At 40.4% G+C, this 26,399-nt stretch overlaps 1 pseudogene; it reads right to left on the bottom strand.

The window, feature by feature from the left end:
- Positions 1–8,217: 8,217 nt before the first annotated feature.
- LOC111758688 (26S proteasome non-ATPase regulatory subunit 3 pseudogene) lies at positions 8,218–25,457 on the bottom strand (annotated as a pseudogene).
- Positions 25,458–26,399: the final 942 nt, after the last annotated feature.

Raw genomic sequence — 26,399 nt, 5'->3', positions numbered from 1 at the left:
TGAAGACTGTTGACCTACATGACTTTCCATGCTTTTCTTTGAGTCCACTCTAAATTATAATCATCATGAATAAATGGGCATTTTCCAAATCTTGGTGTGCTTTTGTGCTTCTGTAATTTGGATCATGTTTTTTCCTTCTACTGTTAAGTTCTTCCCTACTGCTTATCAAACCCCTACATATCCTTTAAAACTCACCTTAATGTCACCCAATTTTTGAGGAATTTCCTATTATCTCCAAAAGTCACTCTTCCTTCCATCTTCCCATAGCTCTTTATAGCTTTATTTATTATAGCATGCCTCACTGTCCCTGAATCTCTTTGTCTATTTCATCTCAGCAATAATATGGTCATAGGAGTAGTAATTCATCTCTAGCTGCCTCATCTCCTCGGCTTCAAACTGCTCTAGCTCAAAGCCATTAGAGATAATGTGGCAATTTGACCCATGAAAACTGAAGAGCTACATTTGAATCAGAGGCAGGGAGATTAATTAAGAGGTTGTTGCAGTTGCCCAGATTAGAGATCATTGAGATCTTAACCAAAGCAGTGGCAGTAGAGACATGAAAGGAGTTGTTAAAAGGTTAAGGGAAAAAATCAGAATTTTGTTTTGGAAGCTCAGGAAGGACAGAGTTTCAAGGTGAAAAAAAAACAAACGTTGATTGCTTCAGAGACATACAGGAAATGAACCCACTTAGTCTGACTCTTAGGAAATTAATGCTGACCTTAGAGAATGGTTTTGTTCATAACTCAATGGTCAGGACTTTGTCACATCCCATACTTAGCAGAAAGAGAGACTGGAGGATTTAGTATTTATTTGTACACAATGGTTCTACAGAACAAAATTAGAGTTCTATTACTAAGGAAGAAAGGAAACTTGATATTGGGTGGATAACTACTAGTGTTTTCAGTAAGTCCAAACCTTGGGTGGCAATATAGGAACTCCATTTCTCACCTCAGTGGGTCTTCTACAGTGTATCTCAGACTTAAAGGTAGCCGTCTTATTCCCAAGGGCTGCCAATGTGAAATACTAGAAATGGGGTAGCTTTTATAATGGGAATTTATTAGAGTAGAAACTTACAGTTCCAAGGCTGTGAAAGTGTCCAAATCAAGGCATCATTAGAGATGCTATCTCACCAAACATCAGGTACTCCTGGTCCTGGACTAATCCCCGTGGGAAGGCAAAATGGTGGCTGGTCTCTACCTTGTCTTCCAGGCTCACTTTCTTCCCCAGCTCAGATGTGGGCAATCAGGCATATGGCTTGTCTCTCCTTTCTCCTCATTGCTTCAGCTTCAGCTACTCTCCTGATTCCAGCCTCTGACCTCTCAACCTCTCAGGCTTTCTCTATCCTTCGGTGGCTGTAAGTGATCCTAGAGTCTTCTCTCAAACGGGATAGTTAAAATGTTGGCTCTCTTTCTCTATGTGTCTCTACATGTTTTTCCTGTTTATATAAGACTCCAGCAAGAGGACTGAGACTCACCCTGGGCCCACAATCTAATCAAAGGCCCTAAAGCAATATAATCATAAGTGATCTGTAGCAGTTTGACATTTTTTATGAATTCCAAAAATAGATATTGGATTATGTTTGTAAACTGGTCTGTCAGAGGTATCACTTTTAGTTGATTAAATTATGATTAGGGCTTTGATTGGGCCATGTCAGTAAGACATTGAGTCCCTGCCCCTTGGTAGGTGGAGACTTACAGAGAAAAGACATGGGAAAGGATGGAGTTGAGAGTTTTTGAGCTGGAGCCCAGGAAGTAAACACACAGGAGAATAACAAAAGGAGCTTGGTCATGAGGCAGAAGCCCCAGGAAGAGAGACGAGCATTCGCCTGATAGTCTACAGCTGGTCGTATGGAAAGAGCAGAGCAGCAGAGTCTGGAGAGTGGCAAGCACTTGGAAGAGAGGAACCCAAGAAGCCTGAACTCTTGGCAGATGTCAGCAGTCATCTTGCTCTAACACGTGGCAACAGACTTTGGTGAAGGAAGTAACTTATGCTTTATGGCCTGGTAACTGTAAGCTTCTACCCCCAAATAAATATCCTTTATAAAAGCCAACAGATTTCTGGTATTTTGAATCAGCACACCTTTGGCTAGCTAATACATGATCTAATCCAAAAGATTCCCTAACTGAATCTAACCAAAAGGTGCCACATAAAATAGGTTTACAAGCACAAGAATGGGCTCTCTTTTAGAACAGAATTTTCTGCGTCCACAAAAGACCCAAACCAGGACAGTAGTATTATGAGAAGTTCTCAAGTCTGATCCCAGCTTAGCCGAGAGCTCCTCTTAAAGGATTAGTAGATTTTCTCCATTCTTTATTTCTTTCAAATCATCATTACTGTCACTTAATTTTGAGTATTTAAATTCCTTAATATAAAATATAAATATTCCTTAGAGTGACATCACAGCAGCTCACATCTCATCCTTTTCTCTCCCTTTTCTCTTTTTATTTTCTTCCTTTCTTATACTCATTCTTTCTTTGATGTTTCATGCTCTGGTATATTTCTGTCACATTGCAATACATGCTACCCAAAGAAATTCAGATTCTGACATTTCAAGAAAAGAAGAATTCTGCTAAAATCCATACTATTTGGAGGGAAAACCTTCTTGTTTAATTATTATATCACAAAAACCTAAAGAGCACAAGATGGCTTGATGGCATAATTTGCATCTTTCAGTGAACTTTAAAGGGCTAAAATGGAAAAATGCAAGCCATAGAACTGTAATTATCCACTTCTAAACTTTAAGATTGAAACTACATAATAGCTGCAATTGCTTCCCCCCACCAAAGGCTTTCTGCAGATCCTTTCTTTCTAACAGTTGAGATTAGTTGAGTGTTCCTTTAGAAATACGTGGTAGAAATAATCAAGAAATCCATTTAGGAGATCAGTATTTTTCTCCTTCAATGCATGGATGTTACAAACACTAGAAGATTTTTTGGTGAGTAATTTGCTTCAGAGAAAGAAGTTCATAAAATTCTGTAACAGCTGAACATTATAATATTTTCCTCTGAGAAGCAGTAGTATACATCTTGATAGGAAATGATACAGAATCCTAAAAGCTGTAGAGAACAATGGACATAGTCTAATGTAGTAAGTCAGTCCCTGAATTTGCAAAGAAGTTTGTGAGCCGGGATCTCAGTCAGGGAATGCTTCATGGCATGCAAACTGTGATCCTGTACTTAGAAGGATTCTTAACAATTTTTTAAGAAGAGCCCTTGCAATTTCATTTTGCACTGGGCCCTGCAAAGGATGTAGCTGGTCTTCGTCTCATTTAGATGAAAACAGTTCAGAATTAGAGTACTTTATCTCCTCTCTCTCCATTGTCATTTCCTTAACCAACATTAAGTGACTCTTCTTTCCTCTTTTTAATGTGTTCCTTCATAATATAGGGTGTCTTTTTACATTTACTTCAGATTGTGTAAAGCAAGTACTGCCATCTTCCTTCAAGTAAATGACTAGTTGGTGGTAGCAAAGAGGTGAGAAGGTGCTTTATTTGTCGTTTTCTGGCTACATATAGTAGACACTTTGCTTAGGCACCATTGTTTCTTTTCTTTCTTTCTTTCTTTTAGTTAGGCTAGTAAAAATAATTTATCTGGGAAATGGAGAAAAGAACAGAGCTTGCTGAGAAATGGGAGAGAAAGATGGAAATCCACACCAAGATTTGGTGCAGGTCCCTCTAAGCAAAGAGAGCCACCATTGGTTCTTGTTCACCAGTGCAAGATTGTGCAAAATACTTGTGTTGGGTTAAATAATGTCTCTTGAAAATGCACATGCACCTGGAATCTCAGAATGTGATCTTATTTGGAAATAGGGTCTTTGCAGATGTAATTGGTTAAAATGAATTCTTACTGGGCTAGGGTATCCTTATAATAAGAGGAGAGACACTGAAACACAGAGAGAAGCAACCTATGTGTTTTAGTTTCCTCATTACTAAAGCAAGTAATATCCAATAGGGTTGCTTAAACAATGGGTATTTATTGACTCATGGTGTTATGGGTTAGAGACGTTCATGTCAAGGTGTCATCAAGGCAATGCTGTCTTCCCAAGATTGGTGTTCTGGGACCGGTGGCTGGTTATCCTTGATCCTGGGCTCCTCTGTCACAGGGAAATGCACATGGCAGCTGCTCCTGGCCTCTCCCCTCACTTCCGGGTTCCCCTCACTTTCAGCTTCTGGCTGCTCCCACTGTGGGCTTGTTCTCTTTCTCTCTGAAAACTCATTCTGCTTATAAAGGACTCCAGTAATAAGATTAAGACCATGCTGATTGAGTTGGGCCACACCTTACCTACAGTAACCTCATCAAAAGGTCCTACTTACAATAAGTTCACGCCCATGATTCAGTTTAAGAGCATGTTCTCTGGGTTACAGAGCTCCAAACCACCACATGTGAGGACACAGACAGAGACTGCGGTAAGGCAGCTGAGAGTTAAGGAATGCCAAGGATTACTGGTCAGACCAGCAGCTAGAAGAGGCAAGGAAGGATCCTTCCCCAGAGTCTGGAGAGAGTAAGGCCCTGTCTACCACTTGATTTTGGACTTCTAGCTTCCAGAATGTGAGGAAATAGTTTTTCTGTTGTTTAAAGCCACCCAATTATGGCAATTCTATTAATCGAATACAAAACTCACCAAAAAATAATTTTAAAATTGAGAACAGCATTGTAACAGCCAATAGAAATCTTGATTTTTCTAAAATGAAAGGGTTAATACTTTTGATAATTTTTAACGTGATTTTGATTTAGCACCTTGATCTACGTATATGAAGCAGGGAGGGAAGAGAGTTAAAAATTAAAGGTCTCTAGTATTAGAAACCCACACAAATAAAGATATATATATATATATATATATATATATATATATATATATATATATATATGTTTGCTTAGGGAAGGATAATGCCTACTTTATATTTTTCTGATGTAAGCGTTCCTTCATTTCTACCTGGTATCACTTGCTTTTTTAAAAATTTTACATTCAAAAGATGCATCAGTTATTCTTCTTCAATTGCTTTCTGGTAATTTTGGGAAATTACAGCCTTGACCAATACTAAGCTGGAAAGTTTTCCAAGAAAACATTTGCCAAACCTTCTAAATAGAACCTTTTCCTCAGTGAGAGCAAATGCGTGAAATTGCCCTGATGTACAAGGATAACATAGAACTACACTGCTCAGAAAACTCTTGGGAATTCTTCGTGCACCATTTGCTTTGTTTTCCTAGAAGGTAAACTTCAGTATTAGAACATAGGTTAATTTGGGCTAAGTCACTAGAAGTCTTCAAAATTTTCCTCATAAAATATATATTTCCTTAAAAATTTTCTTGCATTTTTAGATCACTCAAAGAAATAAATGGCCCATATTCTTTTTCTTCCTTAAACTCAAAACAAATTTTCTCTAAGATGAGGTGCTTCCAGATAGTAATTTGCTTGGCAGTCCTTGAAAAGGTTGATCAACAAATTTGTCACCAGTTATTAATTATTTACCACACAGTATGCAAAACATGGTGAAAATCACAGAAGCACTTAGGATCTATTAGTTATGCAGATAAGAGTTCATATATGAAAAGAGAATCAGGTGCTCTCTTAACTAAGGTTTAAGAAAGAGGACTCTAGAGTTAAGGCTTGAATTCAAATCAGTCATTTACAAGCTGTGTGAGCAAAGTTATTTGCTTCTCTGAGCCTCATTTTCAAAATTTTCTATGAGAATAGCATAATAATAGAACCTTAAAGAGTTCTTCCGTGGATTAAGACATGAGAAGTACTATGTATAGTGCCTGTCACCTAGCAACAGGAACAAACCACCAGATACTCTTTTTTTTTCCCACAAAAAAACTCTGAGCTCACTAAAATTTCTAAGAAAAACTTAATTAGATGGCCAATGAGTGTTGGATATGTGAGTCTCCACACCTCTGAGTTTCCTGGGTTATGTTAACATAGTAAACGTAAGCATCACTTCTTTCCTAGGTAACTCCATAGCAGTAATGAGTCCTGATAAACATCTCTGCCAAATATTCTTAAACTATATCTTGAAGAAGCCAGAATCAGTCAGCACATTTTTAGGGTATGTTTCCACTCTAATAGAAGTAAGAAAGTCCAAACTATATTTATTCTTAATACAAAACATAAAACACAAAACATAAATAATATTTTAAAATAAAGACAACCAAATTAATTCCTATATTTAAGAACTTCATATCTACTATTGAATGCTGCTCTGTGCCAGGTTCTTATCTAGGCACTGGGGAGTCAGCTGTGAATGAAACAACCGAAGTCTGCTCTCTTGGAATTTACATTCTAATGGACGGAGATTAAAAGTAAATAAATAGACAAATAAATATATAGTGTAATGGTAACAAGTGCAATGAAGAAAGCTATAGCAAGACAAATGCACAGAGATTGGGTAGCTCTTTTTTTTTTTCTTATGAGGTACTAGGGATCAAACCCAGGATCTTATACATGGGAAACAGGCACTACAACCACTCTCTGATGAGAGTTGGTGTTTTCATATGTTTGTTTGTTTTTAGGAGGTACCAGGGATCGAACACAGGTCCTTATACATGGGAAGCAGGCACTCAACCACTTGAGCTACATCTGCTTTCCTGGGGTAGCTCTTTGACACAAGGCAGACAGTGACTTCCTCTGTATTAGTTGGCCAAAGGGGTGCTGATACAAAATATGAGAAATCCATTGGCTTTTATAAAGGGTTTTTGTTTGGGGTAGGAGTTTACAGATACCAAGCCATAAAGCAGAAATTACTTCCCTCACCAAAGTCTATTTCCACATATTAGAGCAAGATGGCTGCCGATGTCTGTGAAGGTTCAGGCTTCCTGGGTTCCAGGATCTTGCTTCTCTCTGGGTTCAGGGTTCCTCTCTTCCCAGAGCTTGCTTCTTCCTGGGCACAGGGTTCCTCTCTTCCTGGGGCTTGCTTCTCTTTCCTCTGTGAGCTTACTTCCCAGGGCTCCAGGTGAAGGCTTCAGTATCAAACTGCAACATCAAAAACCCTCACTCTGTCCTTTGTCATATCTTTTATCTGTGGGGACTCCCCTTGGTGGGGGGTGACTCAATGACCTAATGACATGGCCCAATCAAAGCCCTAATCACAACTTAATCACGCCCAGGTGCAGACCAGATTGCAAACATAATCCAATATCTATTTTTGGAATTCATATCAAACTGCTACAGCCTCTTTGAAAAGATGATCCATGAACAGAGGTCTGATGGAGTGGTGAAGCAAGCCATGCAGATGCAGAAGGAGCATCTGAGGAATAGGAACAGTAAATGCAAGTGTCCTGAGTCAAACAGAACTTGGCGTCTTTAAGAACAGAGTGGCCCATTATGAGACAACTACAATTGATGATAGTGGAATGATGAGAAATGATTTGATGCTACGGAAAACTGAGATATCGTTTGCATTCCTACACCAATTATGTTAAATTATTTTTAAATAGAAAATTTTAAAGTAAAATGTGTTTTAGAAGTCTGCCTATACTTGTCATTAACATAATCATCATTAAAATACATTGCCATGTATATCTTTGGAAAGATACCAGGTATGTGAGGCAGGCTGACGCATCAAGGCTACTCCGAACATTGTAGCTTTTATTTTTATTTAAAATATACATTAATTTCCATTTGAGACAGTTTCTGCTTTATGTACTATTTTTAGAGAACTTTTTGTTGTTTAAAAATCATAATCGCAGCTTCAACAAACAACCCAACACATGTCCCAATCCAGGTCCCGCTGGCTAGAGCAAGGGTTCTTAACAAGGGGTCTGTGAGCTTGAACAGATGTTCAAAACAACATTATTCTTCTGGGGACGTGTTGGTGCAGGTGTGATCTATTTATTAAATGATACCTGTATAGTGTGGACTTAGTAAGGGGTCCGTGGTTTTCACCTGACTGGCAAAGGGCTCCTGGAACAAAGGAGGTTGCAGGCCCCTGCCCTAGAGGAAGGCAGAGGGTTCTTCTCTCCCATCCTGCTGCCCGTATCATTCGCCAGGAGCCTGCTCTGGGAGGCAGTCTACCTGCTTGCCTGCCTGCCCACCGCGTGCCAAGTCAAAGGCAGGGAGGGCTGGTATGGGAGCTGGCTCCCTGTACCCCTCACCCTGTGAACATCTGCAGTCTATGAGTCAGGTGTGGGAAGATGGGGCCATTCCCTGGCCAAGAGGCCCCCATGGGGAAAAGATAAAGAGCCAGCACCCCACTGGGCTCACCCCTCCCCAGCCCCCAGCTCACGGGAAGCTGTCATCATCTTCTGCTCCCTCCTTAGTAAACTCCAAGTCTTGCTGCTGTTGCTCACACGGCTCCACTGTAGACTTCAAGTCCTTATTGTGCTGTTTGGGAGGAAACTTCAGGGCCTTGACAGCCATGTTGTGGATGTCTAGGTAGAAGGAGTTGCACTGGTAGAAGGCTAGGTGGGGTTCTCGGGTGGAATAGCATCAATCACCTCCTTGGACTGCACACAGCCCTTCTCTTGGTTGATGCTGGCTTCAGTGGCAGCAACGGGACGGCAACACTGAACTCTCCATTCGCAGGGCTGTGCAGCTGCAGCTCCTGGGCTCCCGCAGCCGGGGAGATCGAGGAATAGGAGAAGCGGGTCATGCGCACACCTGTCTTAACTACAATGCACCACAGTCGGGTGATGAGGGTGTGGGTTCCATCTGCTTGAAACTTCTCCCAGACTGCCCCAGGACCCGGCTGCACTTGGCTAGGTTTTCTGTCCTGAGCACTTGGGCGGGAAGGAGGTAGGGCATGCGCTGGAGGGAGGGTTGACGGAACTGCAGCCTGAAGGGCCTTGCCGAGGGCCTTGGCCATTGTTCTCCAGGCCTCCGAGCACTCCACTGGGACGGCTTGCTCGGCCCTGCGTAGTGGGGGCCCCGTGCCCACTCGCTGTTGGCCTACTGGAGGAGCCCGGACTTGGACACCAAGGTCTCAGCTAGTTGTAGGAGCTGCAGGGTACGTAGCAGGAGGTTCCGTCTGCATCATGCGGAAAGGGCCGTGCAGCGCCGAGCCTGCAGGGAGCTGCGCGCCGCATCCAGCCTGTCCAGGAGCTCGCAGACCTGGGCCCGATCTAACGCTCTGCGCGACGTTCAGGGCTTCATCGGAGGTTTTCCGTGCCTCTTTGTAGCTCTTGCCACAAAGATGCCCGGGAAGGGTTGTAGAGGGGCTTCCGCTTTAGACTGCCTGATCAGCGCTGCGCCACCTGGCCGAGCCCTCCTGCTTCACCGCGCCCCACGACTCAGCCTCAGCTGCAGACCCAGGCAGGGCCCCTGCAGGAACCCTCGCCCCGGGCACCAGGCAAGAGCCCGGGCCTGCGCAGCAGCGCGGGCTCAGGCCGCATGTGGCGGAGCGCCTCTGAGCTAAGTACTATTTGATTGAAAATTAAACAAATGTCTAATGAGTATCTCTTTGTGCCAGCCACTCTCATACATTTTGGAATTATTGGTGCAAAAGATAGACATCTTGGCCACCAGCCAAATTATCTCAAGTAAATATAATGTCAAGAATGTTAACCTTAAAATGCCACTTAGGGGAGAGCATCATTAAAACCTGAGAAATGTAAATAAGATGATTATATTTGATTCTGCCTTCCTGGTTTGTGTTTACATTAATTTGGAAAAGGTATACTTCTTATAGTTATTTACAGCTTACTATTAGATACTGTTAAAATATGTAGTCTAAAGTGAATGTGACTACATATATTTTGTTTCAGTTCCAAGAACCAAAAATATGGTTTTGTAAATGCTGGTGTCCTCCCTTCAGGATAATGTGAATGGTTTTGTCCTTGCCAGGGATTGCTATACAGCCATGGAAATATCATTAACAATTACATAGGGGCAAAAACTTTATTACAGATTTGGCAGTTAATTTATTCCCTTTAGCTTTCAGAAATCTTTCATAAAAGTAGATAACAAAGAATCGAATCTACAATCTTGTTGTGAGTGTGTGAGTGGGTGGTTATGAACTGAGATATCTGACACCCAGTTGTTAGCAGATCAGAATGCAAAGCCTAACTGAAAGGCTAATTGTGTTTGGTGTCCCATGTGGCACAGCAATAAAAGAGAGACTCACAGTGCAGTAAAGAACACTCCTGAAGGCTGAGCGCCATTGGTTTTGCAGCATGTCTCAACGAAGCTCAGAGAGAATAAATTTGTATCCATCTTCCTTACCTTCATTCACTAAAATTTTATCCATTCAATATAAGATCTTTAAAAAGAGGAAAATAATTTATACGCTTATTTGTATTTGCCAGGACTGCTGTATTGAATACCATAGACTGGTTTGCTTAAGCAACCGGAATTTCTTGTCTCAGTTTTGGAGGCTAGAAGTCTCAAATCAAGGTGTCAGCAGGCCATGGTCCCTCTGAAGTCTATAGCATTCTGGAGGTGGCTGATTGGCAGTCCATAATCAATCTCTGTCTCTGTCACATGGCCATCTTCCTTCCCATCTGTCTCCTATTGCATCCAAGTTTCTTCTGCTTATAAGGATTCCAGTCATTTTGAATTAAGGCTCACTCTGATTCACTTTGGCCTCACCTTAATGAATACCATCTTTAAAGAGCCCATTTACACATGGGTTTACATCCACAGAAATGGTGTCAGGATTTGAACATGTCCATACCAATTCTATTCAACATACATTGCCCCTGGTTCTAGAAAAGAGAGAAGAGAGACACTCTGCTCTCTGTACTAGAACCAGAGAGAAAAAACAGGGTAAAAACAGGGTCAAAGTGATGGAGAAGACCATCAGACCCAATGCAGATGCTTAGGGTTTGCTATTATCATCACCACACTGACTTTGAAACTCTCTTGCTATTGTTCCCAGCCCACAATCCTTTGAAAAGCCTGTTACCCCAGAAAAATCTGAAAGAGAACTTGGGTAACAATATGATATTGATTCTGATATGATATGTTTATATTACTTCACGCTTGGTGCATGACAACTTCTTCTGTGGTTGTCTCATTAATTTTTAAGCTTTAAAAATATCTTTTTATTCCCCATTGTGATTATAGAGTAAAATAAGAGGGATATAGAGTATAGTTCTCTTCCAGGAAAAGAATCATAATGGATGGGCAATCTTGTTTTATTATATATAACAATGGATGACATTTTTTGACAGGTACCGGATAAAATACTTTACATGTGATTAGTTCTTATTCAATGTAGTGAGATTGAAATAATTATTACACTTTTTTTTCAGATTAGGAAAGTAATTTCACAACTATCAGTTCGATTTACACTTAAGTCTGATTTACTCTAAAGCCTGTGCTCTTAACCGATGTCCTAAAGCTGCCTTCCCTAGTCTAAGAACCTCCAGGTTTTTGTTTGTTTTTAACAAGCTTAACCCACTTTGCATCTCCCTGTAGCATTGGGATCTGCAGTGTTGAGGAGGGGGTAGGGTTCTCCTAGCAAAATCCCATGGGAAAGGGAGGACATGTCAATACCACCATGTGGAGGGAAGAAAAGAACGAGAGCCCCTCATAACCACGTTTCTCTCACCTTTAGAAATCCTGTTGAACTGCAGAGAGTAAGAAATAAAGTTTTGACAAATTCACTGATCTACCAGGTAAGACTTTGAGAGCTACTAATAATATATCTCTCTGGATGGGTTTTCATGTTATCTCTGTATGAAGTCACTTCATTTCCAAGAATATCTGTGAATTAGGGAATGTACTAGCTAGCTGTCAGTGTTTTAGTTTGCTAAGGCTGCTGATGCAAAATTACCAGAAATGTGTTCACTTTTATAGTGGGGCTTTATTAGGGTAGAAGCTTACAGTTCCAAGGCCTTGAAAATGTCTAAATCAAGGCATCGCCAGAGATACTTTCTCACCAAAGTTTGGCTGCTTTTTGGATCCTAGGCTCCTGCACGTGGTAAAGCAAAATGGTGGCTCTCCATCTGTGTCTCTGCCTTCATGTTCTCTCAGAGCTCAGCTGTGGGCCATCTCTTCAGCTTTGAGCTTCTGTGGGCCTAGCCTCTAGGGGGCCTCTTTTCATGCCTCTGGGCTCTGCTGATTTAGTGCCTCTGGGACCTCTTTTAGCTGCTCAGGGCTTCTTTGCCTTTCTGTGGCTGCAGGTCATCCTCTCTCTCACATGGCAGGGTCAAAATCATGGCTTCCTTTCTTTGTCTGTTTCATGCCTCCAGTTCCCAGTTTTTATAAACCCCTAGAAAGAGGGCAGAGACCCAACCTGTGTCAAGCCTCACTGACATAGTCCAATCAAAGCCCCAAAGTAATCTGATCAAAGTTCCCTTAACTGAATCTAATGCCATCAGAGGGCCCCACACCCACAGGAATGGATGTTATAAGAACATGATCTTTTCTGGGATTCACAAAAACTTCAAACTGTCACAGGGTCTATAAGTCATCATATTTAAGTAGTAGTTTACTTTTATCTTTATCCCAGCCCCCATCTTAGAGCATGATATTTCCTTTTTAATGCTTGGTCCAACCTGTATGGTTTCTTTCTTAAGAAAAACATCCCCAGATAGGAGAGAAACTAAGAAAGGAATGGTGTGACTCTCAATGCCATTTTTTGTTTGTTTATTTTAATGGTAGAATTTTTCATTTATTTAATCACTGAATTTCAGTTTTTACAAATAGTATTAGAGCAATTTAGGCAACTAAGGTTTTGGGGGATAACAGTTCTTATACATGAGGAACTCTGTTACATGCTCCATTTTTCTCCAAGTAACTATTGACTGGATTAACAAATATGTCACAGAAACAAAGTGTGTTTTTTGTTTTATTTTTAAGCCATGGATCAATGCATTTATATTACACAAAGTCATAAACAAACATGCATTTCTCATTTATTAGGAGGACTGAAATAGATGCTTAAGCATTAAGGCAATGATGATTCTAAAACATAACAAAATTCTAAGTGAAGGCTTTGTTTATTTTAAAACCCATATTCATAGGTAACTGTGACCAAAGCAAATTCTTTTGTCTACTAACTTGAGTTCATCTGCACAGGATATACGTTATTTACCCATTACCAACACTCCCACTTTATCTGATATATGGACTATGAATTAGTAACAACATCACTGTTTCACTTTAACAAATTATTACTTCCCTTGTTTGATTTTATTTTGTGGATTTAGCCTTCAGATGCATAAGTGTGTACAAAAGGGACAGAGCATTTATTAGGAAACTTAGAATACTTAAAAAACTGCATTGATTCCTACTTTTCTGAACGTTGGCTTACAGTTAAGCAGCATCTCCTAAATACAGAAAATTCCAACATGTTTCTTGACCATGCTCCTGTCTCAAACCAAACCAAACAAAAATGTTCTTGCTGATTAAAAACAATAGGTTTCCTTCTTTATTCTCTTTGAAGACTGTTTGATTTAACTTAAAAAAAAAAAAGCAACAAAAGACTTCAAAGAAAGCATGCTCTTCTTCAAAGTTAGGCTTCATCTAAGTCTCTTAATCCCCAAAATAACATTCAAAGAAAAAAAAACACAACTCCATTTTTGCTATCAACAAGAAGTTTTAAGCAGGTCTATGGGTATTGTAATACATACTGACATTTCAAGGATAAGAAGTGCCAAGATATAATTTGTAAATCCAGACTGAATATTCAAATCAATTTATTTATTGGATGTCATTTGCAGTTTCTACCTCAACTTTGCAGTGGTCATTGGTAAATATTCTGATTACCTTATGCTTAATTTAGTTAATGTGTGATGTGTTCGTGATACAAATGGTAGAATTCTAAGTTCTAGTTGTGATTTCCTCACATGGTTACTATTGTGCATGCAATGTATGTCAGGGATGATCTGCAAGTACAACGATCCTCAAGTAATTGAGACACCTTAGATATAAGAAGCTTTAAAACTGTTGTAACTTCAAAATTCTTTGATGTCACATTACAAAAGAGAAAGGATCCACAAATGTATTCTTAGTGTTTTTCATAACTCATAGCACCCAATATGAAACTATTATTCCCAGATTAGAGTTATAGCTCCGTAAACAACAATTTCAACAGTTTTTTATTGACTTGGTGAGTCAGTTCAGTGAAACAACCTGTCAATTTCATACCATATAATGGTCCAGCCAATTTAACTGAATTGCCAAAGAGTTTGAAACAACTGAGCAGTTGAGCAGTCAATTCAGGCAAAACAGTTAAAGTTATTTTAGCTGTAGTCACAGTTCTAAGCAAATGTTATAAAATTCTATAAATATGGTATGTTTTATCACCCAAAATTTCTGTTTTCTTTATTATGAATTATTCCTATTGTTTCATTATCTTTACTCACATATGTTACATGTATATTTTTCCAAAATTAAGTTTACATTAAAATATCCTGAATTTTAAGAAAAAATAGAATTCAGTCATTTCTAGATGTATCTCTGTAATCTATTAGAAGAACATTAAGTTGGCAATGAAAATCGAAATTAGGGCGGTGGACTTGGCCCAGTGGTTAGGGCGTCCATCTACCACATGGGAGGTCCGCCGTTCAAACCCAGGGCCTCCTTGACCCGTGTGGAGCTGGCCCATGTGCAGTGCTGATGCGCGCAAGGAGTGCCCTGCCACACAGGGGTGTCCCCTGCATAGGGGACCCCCACACGCAAGGAGTGCACCCCATAAGGAGAGCCATCCAGCGCGAAAGAAAGTGCAGCCTGCCCAGGAATGGTGCCGAACACACGGAGAGCTGACACAACTAGATGACGCAACCAAAAGAAACACAGATTCCCATGACGCTGACAACAACAGAAGCAGACAAAGAACACACAGCAATTGACACAGAGAACAGACAACCAGGGTGGGGGCGGGGGGAAGGGGAGAGAAATAAATAAATAAATCTTTCAAAAAAAAGAAAATCAAAATTAATACAGAGCACTTTAACAAATATGACTATTCAAGAATAGTATGAAAAATATTAATTTTATAAAGCAATTTTGAAAAGAATTAAGTGCAAAAATATTTACTAAAAGCAATACCCATTAAAGAACATCAGCAACAACAAAAGCAATTCTGATTGAAGCCTTCTGTGTTGTGCATTTTTGTATGAGTTATTTCACAAAGGAATATTTTAGTTTCCTTGATTGTATGGAAATAAGAGTTGTTGTGGGAATACCTTATTCATCTTTCAGAATACTGAAGCTCACAAATTGTCATTTAGAATCAAAAGGAATACATTAGGGGCATTCTCTTCCAACCAAGATGGAGTCACGGGGAACAGAATTATTACCCAGCATCAAAAATTTCAAAAGTTAACCAGCCACATGAAGTAAGTTATTGAGATACTAGCCATTAGGCAACGCGATACATTGACCCCTGCAAGATGCGGAAATGAGTCCGATAATTTCCCTCTGTTTTTGCTTTGAGATAGTTTCCAGGCCATAGCATAGGGAGGTGAAGACTAGGCAGAACTTGGCTGGCTGACTTCTGGGGTAGAAAATACAGAGCTGAAAATCTGGGAACGAAAGGATGGCTAGAGTTTGCTAGACAGAAAATTGGAGAGGAGAGACCTTTACAGAAAATGAACTGAACTTCAGAGATCAGCAGCAGGTTCCCCTCACATGCATCTTTAGCACAGGTTTGATCAGTACTTTGAGGAGACTGTCCAAGACCAGGCAAGAACTACCTGAGTGGAATAGAGGTGGTGGTGCCAGGCACTAACTAAGGGCTGGAAGTAGCACCTTTTCCCCCGACCCAGACTGGAAACCTCATGATTCATGGGGCATTGGGAAGAATACACCAAAGTGTTTTCAGAAGTAGTGGGAAATAATTAGTCTGAAGCACTTTTCCAGTCTCATTTAACAAATCTTACATGCAAGATCAAACAGTATCCAAGCAAATTAACTGTGATCTAGGACAAAACTCAAGAATATTTATAGGAATAAAAAAATATCCAAGTAAATTTCACAATGTCTGAAACTCAATTAAGAATTATCAAACAGGCAAAGTAGTAGACTTATAATGAGGGGAAATTTTCAATCATTTGAAAGATGTTAGAATTAACAAATTAAGACATTAATAGTTATTTTAACCTTATTCCACATGTTCAGTAGTTTAAGGATAGGTATGGAATATATAAAAAATAAAAAAGTGAATTTCTAGAAATGAAAACCAAAATGTGTGAGATGAAAAATGCACTGAATGGAATTAATGATAAATGGGTGTAAGATGTTAGTGGAGGGATAGTGTATGGGAATTCTGCACATTGTGCATGATTGATTTGTAAATTCACAACGTCTCTAATAATTAGGGGTTCTCCTGAGGGCTCTAGAGACATCTGGACACTGTATGCAGGGCAGACAACCCCAGGAAATTGGCACAGAGTGAGTGGGCCTTACCTTGGAATGTATGCTATCCCATCTTCCCCAGTGTATCAGAGTTAGACTCATTTAGAATTTCCCTAAACGAGTTTTTTCTGCCCCATCTATTTGAATTCATAATTAGCACTATACTCATAAAATATGTGTCCCAGAGACTTAAAACTTCCAGCTGTTCAGCAGAATTACAGCCAACACCTACTTTACAATTCATCAGACTCACCAAGGACACCTAACAAATGCATGCTGATGGACAACACCCATCCCAAAGGGCAGAAAATACCTGCAACTACAAACAAGATAGTTCCATCCATCTGCCCCATGGGATCTAAACCCCCTCTCAATCAGAAGCAGAGTGGGTATCACCATCGCCAAATCCTCAAGATATAGGAATGAACAAACATAAGGGGATAATGCAACTGTGGACTAAAGTAGACTTATTATTATTCTAGTGGTAGAAGAATTTGTAATATTGTTATAAAGATGTGGTCACCAGAGGTTCTGAGGGGAGGGAGAGGGAATAATAGGTGTAACATAGGACATTTCTGAGACATTGAAATTGTTCTGCATGACATTACAGTGATGGATACAAGCTATTATACGTTTTCTCAAACCTATGAAATTATGTGGTGCAGAATGTAAAACATAATGTAAACTATAGACCATGCTTAGTAACAATGCTTCAGTAAATTCATCAAATGTAACAAATGTATCACACTAATGAAAGATGTTGTTAATGGGGGAAAGTGTAGGACAGGGAGAGTGTAGGGTATATGGGAATCTATATTTTTGATGTAGCAGTTATGTAATGTAAAGCTCCTTTAAAAATAAGGAAAAAGTTTAAAAATATACATGTATATATAAAAAGAAAAAAAATACTTCTAAATCTGGGGTAAAAAATTGGTGCCTCAGTTTTCCCATCCCCTGCCTATTTGATAGAACTGTTGTGAAGGTTCGTGTTAAAGTGCATTGTCTACAAAATGGTAGGAATTATTACATGCAAAGATGGCAGCTAGGATGATTGTTTATTTATGGTTACAAATATGTGGTCAACACACTAATAACTTAGATCCCTTTTCACACCTCTTTGATGTCCTTACTGTATGCAGACTTTTTGTCAGAGTCATATTCTTCATGACCAATGCTCAAAATGATCCTTCAGGGAGCTGACGTGGCTCAGTGGTTGAGTGCCAGCTTCCCACATATGAGGTCCTGGGTTCAATCCTGAGCTCTTGTACCTCTGAACAAGCAAGTGAACAAACAAACAAAACCATTTCTGAGATCTTGTATAAGAATATTCTTCCCATTTGCTCTTTATTTTTCAGCGGTATTCAGCTCTTAATAAATTCCTGTATTATGGAATGAACTATCTTTGGGTAATTGTGTTATTACATGTGTATCACCCCCTTAGGCTGGTACTTCCTGAGGGCAGTGCCTGTGTCTTTCAGTTTTGTGTTCCTGGCAGCCAGTACAATATCAAGAATGCAGTGTAAGCCCAATACTTGTTGACCTGGAATTAGAATAAAAATATGGATGATTTACTCTTTTTTAAACTGCACTTTAGTCTTACCACAATCTCAGGTAAAGCCAGGAGCTTGGAGTTTTCCATGTACCTTGGGCATTTTCTAGCTGCGTTGATTTTGGCTTTTATATAGTTTAGTCTGGGTATTTTCATCAATTCTATGGTGCTATTTGTTAACACATGAGATGTTCTTCTAAGTTATGTAATAATGTGCCTGCATTTCACTGGAGATGGCTCCCCAAAGGAAACTATTAATCTGACCTCAAATATATTTCCTTTTTGAGATTCGAGAACCTAAAAGAGTGATAGAATTTGATTTCATTTCTGTGTTCATTTTTTGCTACCAACTGCTAACTGGTTTTGAGATTCCAAAAGAAAATCTTTGCCCATGTGCCTTCTGATCATTGTATATTTTATTTCCCAAGAATTCAAGATTCAACTTGTTCTGCTCTGGGGGTGGGTTGTTTTCATTTATAGAAATATTGAGACAGCAGTGCATCAGCAAACTTGTATGGGGAAGGGAGATGAATATTTCAACTTATATTCATACTGCCTTGGGAGGAATTTGTAATCTGGATCCCACAGCTGTTGCTAAGTAAACCAGTGGGATTGGTTTCCTCTGGCTAAACCAGTAGGGGGTCCCCAAAGCCTTTCTGCAAGATGCTCTCTGCATTTTTATTACTTGCTGTAACCTTAACAAATGTTGTTTGGAAAGGTTTTTAAAAAAAATCTTATAAATTGTGTATGCCTCTACTGACTTGAAATCATGCTCATTCACAGGTTCTACAATTGGGAGAAAATGAAGCACATTTGGATGGACCTGGATTCTGAAATATTTTTCAAGAGAGGGAGCTCAATAGACTGATTTATCTGAATGTTCTAAGGGAGGGTTTTGAGGGTGATGTCATCGGATCTGGAGTGTGTGCGTTGGTGTGAACATGTGTGCATGTCACACTCTGGCAGCATCCATCCGTTTAACCTGCTTCTCTCTCGGTAGCATCGCACTGCTCCGAGGACTGACTCCAAACCTCAAGGCTGGAAGGCTTTGTCTTTGCAGAAGGCAGTCAGCTAGGGAAGGACCAAAAGCACCACGCCTGAGAGAGAAACTTTGCTAGGGGAGTGGCTGGGGCTCAAACGGGTCAGCGCCCACTTCCCACTTGGGATGATCCCGGTTCGGTTCCAGGTGTTTCCTTAAAAACAAACAACAGGCAACAGGCAAACAAATGAGGGAACTAGTTCACCGGTGGGTGGGGGTTGGTGCCACAGTGTGGCTCAGTGGATGAGAGCTGGCTTCCCACAGGCGACATCCTGGTTCAATCCTCACCCTTGAACCTCAAAAAAAAAAAAAAGGAAATTGGGTAGAATCAGAATAATTTTTTAAAAAGTAGACAGGGAGGGGTAAGCAGTTGGTGCCAAATCTTTTATGTACTTTATAGCAAGTGTTTTGCACCTAGTAGGTTCTTAGCGAGTATCAGCATTCTCTAGTCTTTGCTAGACATTCATGTTAATAACTGTACTTCTGGAGGAAAAAAAAAAAAACATGAAAACTTATGAGGTCATAATCTAAATGTACCTGCCTCTGAAAATCCTTGCTGCTTTTGTTTTCCTAGAACTTGCTTTAGGAGAAAATGTGTTTTTCAAGATTTCCCCCTGATAACGATGTTCGTATTTTTAGTTTATTACTTTAATCAGAGAGGAAGCAGCAAGTCTTTCAGGCCATGCTATTCTCACCTTGATCCACCTGATCCCTAAAGTTGATTTCTTGTTTTTAAAATACATATTACGTCATCTGTTCATGTCAGTAATGATTCAAAAATGAACTTATGTTTAAAAATTACTTGTGATTTAGAAAGGTTGGTTTCTACAGCTTTTAAGTGCAGGTACAGAGCTGATGTACATAATGAGTCTTTTGCTTTTTGCTCTTCATTCAACAGCAATATGTTTCCTTTGCTGAGCTTTGAATGGGCATTACGAAGGGGATTTTCAAGTGGCACCTGGGGAGAGCAAGACAGTCTTTAGCGACTGTATAAAAGGTACTGTGGATATATGTTGCCATATCACCATTTCTGGTGATTTAAATTCTGCACTAAATTGCCTCTGATAATGTTAGCCAACAAATTGGATGCAATTCTAGTAGCACATACTCTGACATCTTCTCTAGGGGATCTCAGCTGTTCTCTGCAGAAATACGATTGAAGCAAGGCTGCAAAGCAATCTTAATTACAGGGCAGATGGACCAGCTACAAATGGATGTTCTGCTGCTAGATGTTCTGTTCCAGAGAGGGATGCAATCAGTTCAAGCTGCCTTTGACTGATGTTTCAGATTGTGGTCTTATAAACAGGTCTTAAAATAGCTACTTTTTAAAGATTGTAAAAGCCTGTAATTAGAGTATGCCTTAAAAATTAACCCTAAAAAGAAAAGGGGCTGGAGATGGGATCACTTTCAGTTTTGAATTACCAGCTGAATGGCTGTAGTGCTCTGTTTTTAAAAGAGGAGGAAGCAGGTCGTTAGAGGGGTTGCAACTAAATGCAGTGTGTCAGAAATGAAAGGAAAATGGAGTTTCCTTGGTGCTGGAGAACTGTGTAATTAACTGGGATAACAAGCATTGATATTTATTGTAGTGGAATGCAAGGAAGAAACTGAAAAACAAAATTCCTGGTGTCTCTTCTCCACATCTGCCTAACTAATTTGGGGGCAAATCTATCATTTTAATCTGCACGATGCTGTTCCCCTTTTGCTAAAGGAGCCTGGTGTATATCAGATATGAGACATTTAGTGAGGCTTCCAAGGCTTGGGATGGGTTTGACTGCAGGTGTTTAATGCCTACCAGGACTTTGGACAAACCCACAAGCAGTGTTCCTTGGCTTGAAATGATTTGTAATATTTAAAACTCTTCACTAAGTGTCATTGGCTACTCTACCCACTAGGAGGAGCTCGAAGCTACTTCCTCCGCTCTGCTCACCTTCACCGAAGCTTAGGTCAATTGCAAGGGCAGGAGATTTGAGGTATTTGGATACTAAGGAGTTACTATTATGAAAAATGGGATTAATGCTCCCAGCCCCTAAAGGTATGATTTGGCAGTATGGTAGTCGAGAGTATATCGTTTCCTGGAGTCGCACTGCCAGGGTTTAAATCCTGGTTCAGCTTCCTTATCTTTAAAAGTAGGATAATACTAATAGCTAGCATTAGAGATTGTTGTGAGCAAGAAATAAAAGAACCCAGGTAAAGCACCTAGTTGAATGTCTGGTATAGAGTTAACACACTCATAAATATTACTTATTTTCAAGAGTATCATCGAGCCCCTCAGGTGTTCACTTTCTTGTGGGAATCCTCTTTGGAAGAGCTTGGTTTCAGCTCAGCTAGATGACGAATTAAGTCACCTGTGCTACAGTCATCAGTTCTGCCTCTAGAAGTCACGTAGCACAGTTGCTTGAAGCATGGACTCTTTAGTCACAAGGTTAGACTTTTGGTCTGACACTGATTATAGTCACTGTTATACTCTGTGACCCTGGGCAAATTATTTAATCTCTTTAAACCTCAGTTTCATGATTGTTTTATTCTTTTTCTTTTTTGAGGAACTGGGGTGGGGGATTGAACTCATGACCTTGTATGTGGGAAGCCAGCACTCAACCACCGAGCCACATTGGCTCCCCTGAGTTGGTTTTTTCATCTGTTTGAAAATGAAACCCAGGACTCCCACGTGGGAAGCAGGTGCTCAACTGCTTGAGCTGAATTCCCTCCCAGTTCATGTTCTTTTTTTTTTGATTAAAGATTTGTTTATTTCTCCCTCCACGCCCACCTTGTCTTCTCTCTGTGTCCATTCTCTGTGTGTTCTTCTGTGTCTGCTTGTCTTCTCTTTAGGCAGTACTGGGAACCAATCCTGGGACCTTCTGGAGTAGGAGAGAGGTGCTCGGTCTCTTGAGCCACCTCAGCTTTCTGATCTGCTGCATTTCTTGTTGTCTCTCCTCTGTGCCTCTTTTTGTTGCATCATCTTGCTGTGCCAAATCTCCGCTCAGGCAGCTTGCTGAGCAGGCAAGCACTCCTCCGCAGGCCAGTACCCCTGCATGGGCCAGCCCTCTTCTGAGGGCCAGCACTCCTGCATGGACCATCTCTCCACTCGGATCAGCTCTCCATGTGGGCCAGCTTGCCTTCGCCAGCAGGTCCCCGGAATTGAGTTCTGGACCTCCCATATGGCAGATGGGAGCCCAATCACTTGAGCCACATCTGCTTCCGTGATCTTTTAATGAAGAAAACAATAGTACCTGAATGACAGGGTTGTTGCTGGTATTTCAAATGAAATGTAATTGTGTTCAGCAAAGTATTATTGGGTGATGGTAAGTTACTCAGTAAAGGTTTGCTAGTATTATCATTCCTTCATCCCAGCGCTTATTTCATTTTTCAAAAAGCTTTTATGCTTTTTTGTCAATGTTTTCTATTAAAGACATTTCAAGAATCCCTGATCATAGGAGGTTTTTGTTTTTCTGACAAGTGGTTTTTCCCATTTGCTTTGAACTCACACTCCACCTACTTACAAGTGTGATTCTGGTGATAAATGAATCTCAGTCATTTTAAGATTGCAGACTCTTGGATCAAAAGGTATGTTCTTCTTTACTTTATTCTTAGATGCCTCATTTTTTTAAGCTAAATATACCCAGCTTTGAAACCAAACTAGATCTTAATATTTGAGAAAGAACTTAAAATCCTTAAAATGGGAATAAAACTATCTAATTTATGGGATTGTGTTTTTAAATAAGCTTCAGCAGGGAAGCATAGTATCAGGCACATGGTAGACTGTCAATAAATAAGCCAGGCTTCTGGGGAAAGGTGGGGTTGCTGGGCCAGAGAAGTCCTGATAATCCAATTTCACTTGCTTCTAGGACCTTGAACCTGCCTTATCAGAAGGTAGGTTCCAAACTTTTACCTAAATATATCCCCCCTCTCCCATCCTTTGGCACAGACCCTTTTTCCATTGTCCATTCTCATTTCCCTGTCTCTATGCCACTAGATCCAACCTACAAATCTACCACTCATTAAGTATGGGAATATAAGTTGCTACCTGTGTTAGTTTGAGGTTTTCAGTTACCCCAGAAAAGATCATGTCCTAGATCTACTCTGTTCCTGTGGGTATAAACCAGTTATAGTTGGGACCTTCTTTTGATTAGGTTGCTGCAGTAGGGTGTGACCCTGGGTGGATCTTAATCCTCTTACTGGAGTCCTTTAGAAATAGGATGAATAGGGAGAGACACAGAAGCTCAGAAAGGAACCCACAGAAGCTGAGAGGAAAGGCGGTAGATGGAGCAGCCAGTAGCTGAAAGCAGTGGAGTCTAGAGGAGAAGGCGGACACCTCCATGTGCCTTCCCTGGACTTCCCTATCACATGCATTTTCCAATTTCAACTCTAACTGCTGACTTCAGGCAGCAGAAAGAGGAGTCCAGGATTGCCGAAAGCCAGCTTTGGGGGGAGAGCATAGCCTCCTGATGCCTTGCTTTGGACACTTTTGTCAGTCTCAGAACTATAGGCTTGCAAGCCAATAACCTCCCATTGAAAAAGTCAACCCATTTCTGTATATTGCTTCTGTCACCTTTTTTTGTTTTTTAAGGAGGTACCGGGGATTGAACCCAGGACTGCATATGTGCTAAGTAGCTAATCAACTGCTGAGCAGGAAGCAGACTTGACCCAATGGTTAGGGCTGTCTGTCTACCACATTGGAGGTCTGCAGTTCGAACCCTGGGCCTCCTTGACCCGTGTGGAGCTGGCCCATGCGCAGTGCTGATGCATGCGAGGAGTGCCGTGCCACGCAGGGGTGTCCCCCACGAAGGGGAGCCCCACACACAAGAAGTGTGCCCCGTAAGGAGAGCCGCCCAGCGCGAAAGAAAGTGTAGCCTGCCCAGGAATGGCACTGCCCACACGGAGAGCTGACACAGCAAGATGACACAATGAAAAGAAACACAGATTTCTGGTGCTGCTGCTAAGGATAGACGCGGTCACAGAAGAACACACAACGAATGGACACAGAGAGCAGACAACTCGGGGGGGGTAGGGGGAAGGGGAGAAAAATAAATAAATAAATAAATAAATAAATCTTTAAAAAACAACAACAACAAAAAACTGCTGAGCTACACCCACTCTGCAACTTCCCGCAGCCTTTAGCAAACTAAAACATTACCCCTTGTAAGTGATCACTGATGATTGTGTATTTTCATTGCTAATGGGCAAAAGACAACAATGGCTAAATGCATTGCTTAAGATTCTGGAGAAAGTCAAACATGAAAGTAAGGTTGGGCTAGTAAGGAAATCGCTGGACCCTGTGGGTAGGTGAAGGTCTGGGCCAAGCAGAAGGTGCCTGGGCAGCAATGTATAAAAGACTCTAAAGCAACTGCAGTACCATGGAGACATGGTGATATTTAATCCAGGTTTTTACATACACATCCTATTGCAGCTAGATTCTTTCATAGTTTGGCTTTTGCCAAATTGGAGTGCAGGTTAAAAGTTAAAATTAAAATGAAACAAAGCACTCCTTGCCTGACTGATGGATCTCTATTGAGAATTTTTCCAAAAGGTGACAACTCTGAGAACAGTCAGTTGAAAGTTGTCTGAAGTCAGCAGTTAGAGTCGAAGTTGGAAAATGCATGTGATAGAGCTGCTTAGTGAGAACCGGAGACTTTTCCCTTACACTTTAAGTCTTTAATATGCATGCTATAGTGTTATACCTGCCAAGGTGTTCTCTGATTTTGAAAATGGCAAAAAGAAACTAAAAAGAGAGAAAGAACTGAGAAGGTGAAAATATTTTGCTGACATAAAGGACAGGAAATAAAGATTTCAGTGATATTTTAAGGAGGACTTTGTGACATATCTTGATAACTTACTTCAATATGCATACATGTAAACTATGAGGGAGGACAAAGTATGAAAGAAGAAAGATTCCAAATTACGTTAAAATGTTACATTATATTATATGCATATGACTGAATTATCTGAAATGTAACTAAAGATGTATAAGTCTACTTTGCCTTTCTTCAATAAATAATTGTTGGATAGAAAATTTTAAATATTTGTTTCTGCATGAAATTATTAGTTAACCTAACTTGTCTGTATATCTAGGTATAGCTCTAGATGAGGATTCAAGTTATTCTGTTGTGGAGTGAAATAAGTTGCCTTTGCTTTTATTCTAAAGTTTACAAAGAAATATACCACCGAAGGTGTTTAGCAACGTGGAGGCTGATATTTAACTCTGGATAAAGCAAAGGGGAAATTAAGTGACAAGGTTGGCAGTATGCTGATACATCATTAAAATGGTGTACCTTTAAGAATAAACTAGACCCTCTTATTCATCTGTTTTCTATCCTCTTGCTGCTCTAGAGTCTGGACTAGAAAATAGTAATCATCATAAAATAAATAAATCCTTCCTGTTTCTCATCCTCAGATAAGTTATGTGGAGTTACCCATGTTAGAGGCAGCTTGAGTGCAGATCAATGCCTTGAAGTTCAGAGGGTCTTCCCCTGTTACTTTTGGTTTGGAGTTCGTTTTTGCATGGTCAGTCTTCTTGGTCCAGTTTCTTGATACCTGTTCCGAGGAGCACCCCTGGCCTCCTGCATCTCTGTCTAGTTGCACAGCAGGTTGACTGCCTTTCTCTTGGAATGCTTCCCAGGGCTCCACAAAGCACATTTTGCTTATGGCATATTTCATAAATGTTATCTTAAATCATCCCCAACATACTTATTTTTGGTGAATATCCTTTTGTCTGTTTTTTTTTTAATAGGGTTGTGATTGCAGGCTGAAATTTTATTTTGTTTGTTATTATTAATTAAGTTTTGGGTACCTCACATTGTGTGCTTGTACGGAGTCACAGAGTGACGTGGGTGGAGAGCTAAAGCCTGTCGGGTGGTGAAGGACTGCCTCTCTGAGAAGGTGACCCTTGAGCTAAGACATGAAGGTTAAGAAGGACCCATCATAAAAAGACCAAGAGCAGAAGAAAGGGCTGGAACAAAGGCCCACAGGCAGGAACGAGCTTGATATCTTATGGGACAGAAAATAGTTGGAATGTCTCAAAACAGGGGAGAATAGAAAGAGAAAATTTTAGGGCCACATACTCTAGGGCCTTGTAAGTTTGGCTAAAGGATTTGAATTTTAAAGTATAGTCACTGAGAAGGTATTTAAACTGAAAGGACTTGTCTTGGGGAATGACCTAATTTGATTTATGTTTTTCAAGGATCATCATACGATTATTTATTTTATTTTTTAAGATTTATTTTTATTTACTTCTCCCCCCCCTTCTATTCCCCCCATTGTCTGATCTCAGTGTCCATTCGCTGTGTGTTCTTCTGTGTCTGCTTGTATTCTCATTAGGTGGCTCCACAACCAATCCTGGGACCTTCCGGAGTGGGAGAGCAGCGATTATTCTCTTGTGCTAGAGCATCTCCCGGTTCTGCTACATCTGCTTATTTTCTCTCCTCTGTGTCTCTTATTGTGTCATCTTGCTGTGCCAGCTCTCCACGTTGGCCAGCACTCCTGTGTGGGTTGGTTTTCCCGCACGGGTGACTTTCCCATGCAGGGCGCCACCCCTGCACAGGGCCACACTCTTGCTAGGGCTGGCACTCCATGTGGGCC

This window comes from Dasypus novemcinctus, chromosome 9 (genome assembly GCF_030445035.2).
Source record: "Dasypus novemcinctus isolate mDasNov1 chromosome 9, mDasNov1.1.hap2, whole genome shotgun sequence".
Classification (NCBI taxonomy): domain Eukaryota; kingdom Metazoa; phylum Chordata; class Mammalia; order Cingulata; family Dasypodidae; genus Dasypus; species Dasypus novemcinctus.
The sequence above is the reverse complement of the archived record's forward strand: the minus strand, read 5'-3'. Positions and strand labels throughout refer to the sequence as shown.